General features: G+C 41.9%; 1 protein-coding gene across 2 annotated transcripts in view; it reads right to left on the reverse strand.

The window, feature by feature from the left end:
• The window catches only part of VPS54 (VPS54, GARP complex subunit), a 137,720-nt gene extending 130,973 nt beyond the window's left edge, over positions 1-6,747 (reverse strand). The window contains exon 1 of one of the 2 annotated variants that reach the window (XM_025355085.1): positions 6,325-6,467. The gene's annotated coding sequence lies outside the window, so the exon portion shown is untranslated. Of the gene's footprint in view, positions 1-6,324 lie in introns of both variants that reach the window. The other variant, XM_025355086.1, reaches the window with a different exon arrangement.
• Between the last annotated feature and the right edge of the window lie 1,962 nt (positions 6,748-8,709).

Genomic DNA, 8,709 nt, shown 5'->3' on the forward strand with positions numbered 1-8,709 from the left:
GTTATTCCCCAATTCTATGTTTGATCTCTTCATCAGCCTATCAAAAAAAAAAAAAGTTCAAGCACCAAATGAAGGCCCTTTCCCTCCTCCCTGCCTCCTCCAGCTACTACGTCTTACCTCCCCTTCACTGGCAAACCTCTATTCTCTTTTTGGTCTACCTCCTTAGCTGACTTCCATCTTCACCACTTACTTGGCTCCAGGAAAGGTTAGGAATGACCTGATTTCTACATTCAGTGGCCTATATTCAGAATTTATCTAACCTGACCTCAATGCCCTGAAAAAGTCAAAGAAGGTAATAAAAGCAGAAGGAATGAAAAAGAAAGTCACCATTTGTAATCCTCCATAATGACTGATTCAAGCAAGGATCATTAATGGATACCAAAATCACTGGGTAAAGGGTGTCAAGGAATAGGATATTTACATGGCTATTAAGTATCCTCTACAAATTATTTATTAAATAGTAGAGAGATCTGTCAGTCCCACCTTTACCAAGTGATCGAACTTGCATTACCAATAGAGTGACAGCCTGAAATCATGTGCCTCCTGATGTAATACAGCAGTAGAAATACACATCATCTGTGTGGTGGTCTCACCAGAAATGTCTGACTAGAATCTAATTGTGAGGAACAAACCAATTCAGAATGTGGAACATGCTCCAGGACATACAGTCTCTACTTCTTAACAGATAAATCTAAAGAAGAGAGGAAGGCGGTAGGAAACTAGTCCAGACTGGGGGAGACTTAAAGAGACATACCAGCCAAATGCAATGCATTAACCTTGCATGAATCCTGCATTTGAGGGGGGAAAAGCTATAAAGATTTTTGGGATAACTAGGAAGATTTAAGTATAGAGTATACGTCAAATAATGTTATTAAGTAAATACTGATATATATATATAACATATATAATACCTATGAATACCACATTACTTATTCTGAATATTATCTGCAACTACTCTACCCTCAAATTACCCCATAAAAATCTTACTGAATAGCTGGGCCTTTGACCACCTCTACCCTTATTTTTATATGATTGTGAAAGAGAGGTGACCAGTTAACAAAATTGTAAGAAATTGGCGGGGCACGGTGGCTCACACCTGTAATTCCAATACTTTGGGAGGCTGAGGCAGGCGGATCACAAGGTCAGGAGTTTGAGACCTGTCTGACCAACATGGCGAAACCCTGTCTCCACTTAAAACACAAAAATTAGTCAAGCGCAGTGACGCGCACCTGTAATCCCAGCTACTCAGGAGGGTAAGGCAGGAGATCGCTTGAACCCAGGATGCAAAGGTTGCAGTAAGCCGAGATTGCACCACTGCACTCCAGCCTGGGCAACAGAGTGAGACTTTATTTTTTTAAATAATAATAATAAAATTGTAAGAAATTATATTTTTGCCCATTCATTTCATGCATTTTAATTAATTCAACTCTAAACGCTATAGCATAACTGTGGACTACTGGACATATAGAAAAATCAAAGTGACTTTTTTGCATAGAAAGATGAAAAATAATTTAAAAAGAAATCTAGAAGGAAATGAGATTTTACAAATGGTGAGTAGGCTTAAAACCCCTATTTCTTCAGTTAAATCCTCACATCTGAAGAATAATTACCACTGGTAGAAAAACCCTTCAAATACACAGGAAGGCAGGCATAGTAAATGAAGACAAAAGGATTACTCCCAAAAAGGGAATTAATCCAAATAACTGTAGCATACTCTTAAAAAGATTAAAACTATTTGTATAAGTCACTTACAACAATTTTAACTCTGAAATAAAATATATATTTTCAAGTCTTCTCAAATAGCATATCTGAAAACAAGGTAATCTTTTCTCAATAACTTAATTTCGCCATTTTAATAATCAGTTATTTTACTGTGCTATAATGGTGATACTCTCAGGTGCTATAGAAGGAAGTCAGTTTGCCCCTATATTAAGGAGTTTCAGTTTGCCCCTATATTAAGGAGTTTCAAATATTGATACACTAGTTATTTTACTAGTTTGTTATCAATATTTGTATTTAGTGCTTCTCTCCTCCCTAGAGAGGCTGTCAGCCATCACTATTCTCCGCCTTACTATCTATATTCCTGCCTTTGACAACCTCTATATTCCTTCCTAGTTTGATTCTTCTGAAGCGAATAACTCTTCTACAGTATGTTACAGTTGACACAGCATGTTAATACATATTACCTCATTTAATAATTCTTACAATAGCCTTGTAATACATGGATTATCACTACCCCTATTTTATAGATGAGAAAACTGAGGCTCAGAAAGAATAACTTGAGTAACTTATCCACAAGGTATGGATGATAAATAGCAAAAGTGATCTCAACTGTCAATTACCTTCTTTCATCAACAAATTAAGCGTGTTAAAAACATTAAATAGTCAAAAGTGGAGCTCATAGGGGAAAAAAAGATATTCATTATAAGCTTTGAATTTTTCTGGACATTCACAACATACATACATACATTAAGTTAAACACTTAGCTTACTTCTCCTTTCTTGGTAGTTGAAGCTGCCAGGAAAAAAAAAATCACTTCTGGATAAAAGATACGAATATATTCTATTTACAATTTCAAAAACATATGCAAAAATAACTAACAATGCAAAACAATATCCAAATTTGCAGTAAATTAAGTCTATTTTTGGAAAAAAAGGGTTTCTTTTTTCAGATTTGAAGACAACCTAAATATACAAAAGAATATCTGTATTGTGTCATAAATAGATTTCCTTTTATTTTTCCCTCAATTCCTCCTCTTGCAAAGAAACAGAGTTAGTTGCTAGAGGATCTAAGGTGTTAATCTAATTCACCAAACAGTGCCCACTAAGAGTATTTTCCCACCTGGTAGGAATCAAAAACACTAGGTCCTTACCAGAAATCACGCAACCCCTAGGTTTACAATGGTACCATTGACATTTTGAACCGGATAATTTCTTGCAGAGGTGGATGCAATATGTTCTGTGCATTGTAGGGTATTTAGCAACATCCCTAGCCAATAGCATTTCCTTCAGCTATGACAACCAAAAATGTCTCTAGGCACTGCCAAATTTCCCTTGGAGGTCAAAACCGTCCTTGCAGAGCAATTGTTTTATATGTTAGGGCACTGGATATTTGAAAAAGGAAACTTCCAACTGGCCCTGTTAATTATAATTTTTTAAGATTTGTTTTTTTAAAAAATAAGACATTAATAGTACAAGATACCTAAATAATACATCTGCTATCCTTCCTTAGGTTAAAGCATTTTTAGAGGATTTTGTAACATGGGTTTCATCAATGTAGCTACATATAGTCACTCACTTTTCCCCCCAAGTTGGGGGAATGTCCAGTTCTTTCTCAGCTCTGCTAGCAAAATGTCAAATACATACATATATACAAGAATCTAAACAATTCTAACTTCCAAAGTCCCATTTCTTGCTTTACATGGCCACGCTGTGGTTCTTGAGCCACGCATCCTAGAGATTCAAGCTTCTAATCTCCAGATTTCCTCATCTGGTTGCTGCCAACTAATAGTGAGGTAAGTAGGAAGTAAGCTGATGACCTTTAAGATCTTTTCCCACCCTGATATTCTAATATTCAATGACAAAAATGCCCACTTTTACTTATTGATTCCGACCTGACCAAACCACCTCTTGAGGTTACTGAAGACATTCATGCCTTCTTTCTCCAACTTTATGCTGAATACAACCAAAAAGTGTAACTATTATTTACAACATCACTTTTAATATTGGTGATCAGTTGCTTATTCCCTAGCTCAAATAAAAAATTTTAACATGCACACTGATTTTAAAGGAAAAGCTTTTCAAAAAGCTATGAGCCCACAGCATTATATGAAAGGCGCACATTGGGCCAATATTGAGACAGAAAGTACACTACTGGTTGCCTAAAGATGGGGCTGGGATGAAGAGAATGGGGAGTAACTGTTAATGGATACAAGGTTTTTTGAGGGAATGATGAAAATGTTCTAAAATTAGATTATGGTGATGTTTGCACAATTATTTAAATAAACTAAAAACCACTGAATTGTACACTTTTTTTTTTGAGATAGAGTCTCACTCTGTCACCCAGGCTAGAGTGCAGTGGTGCCATCTCGGCTCATTGCAATCTCCACCTCCCAGGTTCAAGTGATTCTCCAGCCTCGGCCTCTCCAGTAGCTGGGATGACAGGCGCTCGCCACCATGCCCGGCTAATTTCCCGGCTAATTTTTATATTTTTAATAGAGACGGGGTTTCACCATGTTGGCTAGACTGGTCTCGAACTATGGACCTCAGGTGACCTACCTGCCTAGACTTCTCAAAGTGCTGGGATTACAGGTGTGAGCCACCGAACCTAGCCAAGTTGTACACCTTAAATGGACGTATTTTATGGTATGTTAATTTTATCTCGATAAAGCAGTTTTTAAAAAGTTAAGAGCAGGAAAAAGGAATTGTAATTAACTTTTATTGATTAAAACAAAGAGTGTGATGGGTTGGGGCTGTGGCGCACACATCTAATCCCAGCACTTTGGGAGGCCGAGGCGGGTGGATCACAAGGTCAGGAGTTTGAGACCAGTCTGGCTAATATGATGAAACCCCGTCTCTACTAAGCCAGGCATGGGCACGCCTGTGGTCCCAGCTACTTGGGAGGCTGAGGCAGGAGAATCACCTGAACCTGGTAGGCGGAGGTTGCGGCAAGCTGAGATCGCCCCACTGCACTCCAGTATGGGCGACAGAGCAAGACCACGTCTCAAAAAAAAAAAAAAAAAAAAAAAAACAGAACGTGATGAAGAACAAATTCTGCAAAATTTGCCGTTTCATGGGCTATATAGGAATTGACTTCAATTCTGACACAAAAAATTACCTTATCCAGAAATAAATTTTAACTTTCCAAAAAATATAAACATATGCAAAAGTAATCACCTTTTCCTAGTAAACTTTTAGTATTAAATTCTAATTTCAAAAACACTTCAGAAAGCCAAATGCTGTAGTAATAATAGTTCTACAAGAATAAAATATATGAATGTTAACAACAACAAAACAGTGTTTACAATTTGGTTGTGATGCATTCTTTATTTTAAAAACCCATTAAAACATTTTTCATTTATTTAAAAAGCGATCCTCAGACTGCCTCTTAGATTGGTAGTGTAATAATTCTTAAGTTATCAGAACATAATTTTAAAATAGCCAAATTACAATAAAATTGCAAACTCTACTGTCCCAAACATCAATTACACATACTGATCATTTTTACCCAAACCTATCATGAGCAACGATGATCACTACAAACCATCAACATCCATTTCTAGGAAATCCGATTCTGACTACACTACAAATACAGTCAAACAAACAAATCCCATCATGCCCTCTGTTCCATCATTTAACTGCTTAGAAATCATTTAGGCTCTGAAGGTGCTTTTTCCAATTAACTCTCCTTCGGATTTATAAAAGTGAATGTACATCAAAATCTGCAGTTTAGGTTATCGCAATAACATTTCTCAGTATACTACAAGTAATTTATCATGGTATTACTTAAAGTCGTTTACTATTAAGACTGCCCTGGATTTGACAAATCAGAAAAACAGCCAATTAAAAATAAAAACAGTACAATTTAATTCTTCGAAAGTAAGAGCCTCAATAAAGACCAAAAAATAAAACTGATTAGAAGGAAAAAAATCTTTTTTCGCAACCCCGGTCAGTCAAAATGCTAAAAATACCATCTTGAACTCAACACATGAACAGACCAAATGGCTAATTGTAATTGACAAGCCAAAGTTCCCAAGTCAACGACGGGAGAGCAGAGACGGCAGGGAGGGCCTGCCCTTTCTATCTGTGCAGAGATGGAAGGAGGCAGAACTGAAGAAAATTAATTATTGAACAAATTATTTCAAGCTACATTTTCAAAAGGCAAAAGACTAAGTAACTCTTTGGATTAGTCTTCCCCGGAGAGAAAAACAAACAAATGTTTAAACGATTCCAATAGAATCCAATAGGACTAGGGGCCTGGCTGGAAAAAGAAAAGGGAAAGTTTGGGGGCAGCGTCTAAGGGGGTGATGGAAGTTCCAAAGCTGGGATCCCAGAAAGAGAGGGGCTAGAGCGGCGTTTGCGGTCGCCGACAGGAGGTAGGGAACATAGCTGCCAGCCCCGATCCCGAAGGGAGAGTGAAAAGGAAAAAAAAAAAGGAGGTGGCGGAGAGGAGAATGGAAGCTTCAGCGCCGGTCAGTTGTGACCGAAACTCCGTCCGCTTCGGGCTGGGGAGGAGAGCCGAGGGGGTGGGGTCTCGGTCCCTCTCTCCGCAGGAGGTCGGGGTGAGAGTGGGCCGCGACGCGCGGGGGCCGCGGGGCACACCTACCTGCGGGTCCCGGGGCAGCCGCCCTGAGCGAGGCCTAGTGCATCGCCGCCGCCTCCAGCCCTCCACGTCGCACCGAGGCTGCTGCTCCACGGCCGCCGCCGCCCGGCGCCCGGCCGGGCCCGAGCCCGGCTTCCCGCCCCCGCCCCGCGCCCGCTGGCCAGTCGGCCCGGGGAGCACAGGGCCGCTCTCTCGAGCCCAGCTCCACTCGGGGGTGAGAGGCGGCAGCGGCGGCTCCCTCACGTCTCTCCCGGGTGTCCTGTCAGCCAGCAGTTTCCCCCGGGTCCGCAGCGCCGCCTCCGCCGCTGCTGCCGCCGCCTCTCCCACATCCCCGGCCTCCAGGGGAGCCGCCGCCGCCGCGCCACGACCACTGCCTCTAGCGCTTCTGCTCCCGGCTCCACTGCTTTCCCTCACCCCGCCGGCCCAGCCGGCTTGGCCCGGTCGGGTGTGGGGAGACAGCGCCGGAGGCCGCCGCAGCCCCCAGCCCACAATCCACCGCGCGGCCCCGCCGGGGCGGGAGGGCCGCGGCCCGGGCCGGGGGGAGCGCCCGCCGCCTGGGGAAAGCGGCTTTGGCGCAGGCCGGCGTGCCAGTCGCAGGCGCAGCCAGAGTTCTCTCGGGGCGGGGAGTACACCGCGTGGCTCCCCTGCGCCTCCTCTAATAGTCCTACACGCAGACAGAAATCCACGCTGAATTCCACTTTCCCCACCACCCTTCCCCCCAACTCCCAGTTTTCAGGAACACCCAGATGCCTCCTGCCGCCTTCCCCGAGACTGGGACGCGACCCCTCCAGCGTAGCCCTCGCCACCCACAAGACCAACCGACTCGAAAGATCCCTAAATCACCCGGGACCTATTAAAGCAAATACTTCCACGAGATTCCACCTCTCTTCCACCCCCTCGAAGTAAATGCTTTTCAGCCGTTCCCAAATAAATGCCCTTCCAAAGGTTAAAGGTCACCCCTCCGCAACAACCCAATTCTCTCCATTGAGGACTTTTCCCCATCCGGTCCTCCCCTCCAAGTCTTCCCCAAGTTCCAGGCCTTCCTCCCAGGCACTGAAATCAGTTATTCCTGTTACTTGACTGAGATACTTGGAGTGTGTATGATAATTAATACCTTCTAATTCTGATTTCAGCCTGGTTTCACAGTACTTGCAACTTTAAACCAATAAAATACAGTCCACAAGAAAGGGAAGGTCTTAGTATATAAATACAAACACAGACACACACACACACACATATATATATGGATGTGGAAGAAAAAGGTCCTCAATCATTTGAGTGCTTGTGGCTTAATTTTGGGAAGATTTTATTCAATTTTGAAATTCTTGCCTAAAAATACATTTCAAGCATTTACAAGACATAGTATGTTTTAACAAATCAAAAGTGAAAATACTCTTATAGTTGGGGGGTTGAAAAAAAAGTTGATCCAAGTTTCACTTCTAAGAAGTCACTTTGAAAACTGCAAACATAACTTTTATGAAATAATATTTTACCCACCAAAGAGCTAAAATTGGGGGAAGAGGACAAAAAGTAAGGAAGCATCAAAAATAGTTAAGAGAAAACTCTTACATTATATTTTTCTAAATTCAATCCTCTACAATTATGTAATAAACAAGGTGAGAAAATCATTCTCCAGTATGAAATAAATTTAACTATAAAATAGTGAAGTCCTCTTAAATCCCTGATCGCTTATAAAACCAGTTGAGTTTACATAGAAGCAGAGTAGAATGGTGGTTACCAAAGACTGGGGGCAAAGGGTGATGAGGAAAGGGGAAATGTGGGTCAAAGGGTATAAAGTTTCAGGTAGAAGGAATAAATTTTAGTGATCTATTGCACAGCATGATGACCACAGTTAATAACAATGTATTTAATATTCCAGAATAGCTAAAAGAGTATTTTGTTTTGTTTTGTTGAGACTGAGTCTGGCTCTGTCGCCCAGGCCAGAGTGCAGTGGCAGGATCTCAGCTCACTGCAACATCGGCCTCCCAGGTTTAAGCAATTCTCCTGCCTCAGCCTCCAGAGCATCTGGGACTACAGGTGCGCACCACCACGCCCAGCTAATTTTTGTATGTTTAGTAGAGATAGGGTTTCACCATATTTGCCAGGCTGGTCTCCAACTCCTGACCTCGTGATCCACCTGCCTCAGCCTCCCGAAGTGCTGGGATTACAGGCATGAGCCACCACGCCCGGCCAAGAGTACATTTTAAATGTTCTCACCGTAAAAAAAAAAAGCTGGGTACAGTGGCCCACACTTGTAGTCTCAGCTGAACTGGAAGGATGCCTTGAAACTAGCAGTTTGAGTTCAGCCTGGACAACATAGCCAGACACCATCTCTTAAAAAAAAAAAAAAAAGTAGGTGAGGTGAAAGATGTGTTAATTTGCTTGGTT

Source organism: Theropithecus gelada, chromosome 13, assembly GCF_003255815.1.
Source record: "Theropithecus gelada isolate Dixy chromosome 13, Tgel_1.0, whole genome shotgun sequence".
In the NCBI taxonomy this organism is placed as follows: domain Eukaryota; kingdom Metazoa; phylum Chordata; class Mammalia; order Primates; family Cercopithecidae; genus Theropithecus; species Theropithecus gelada.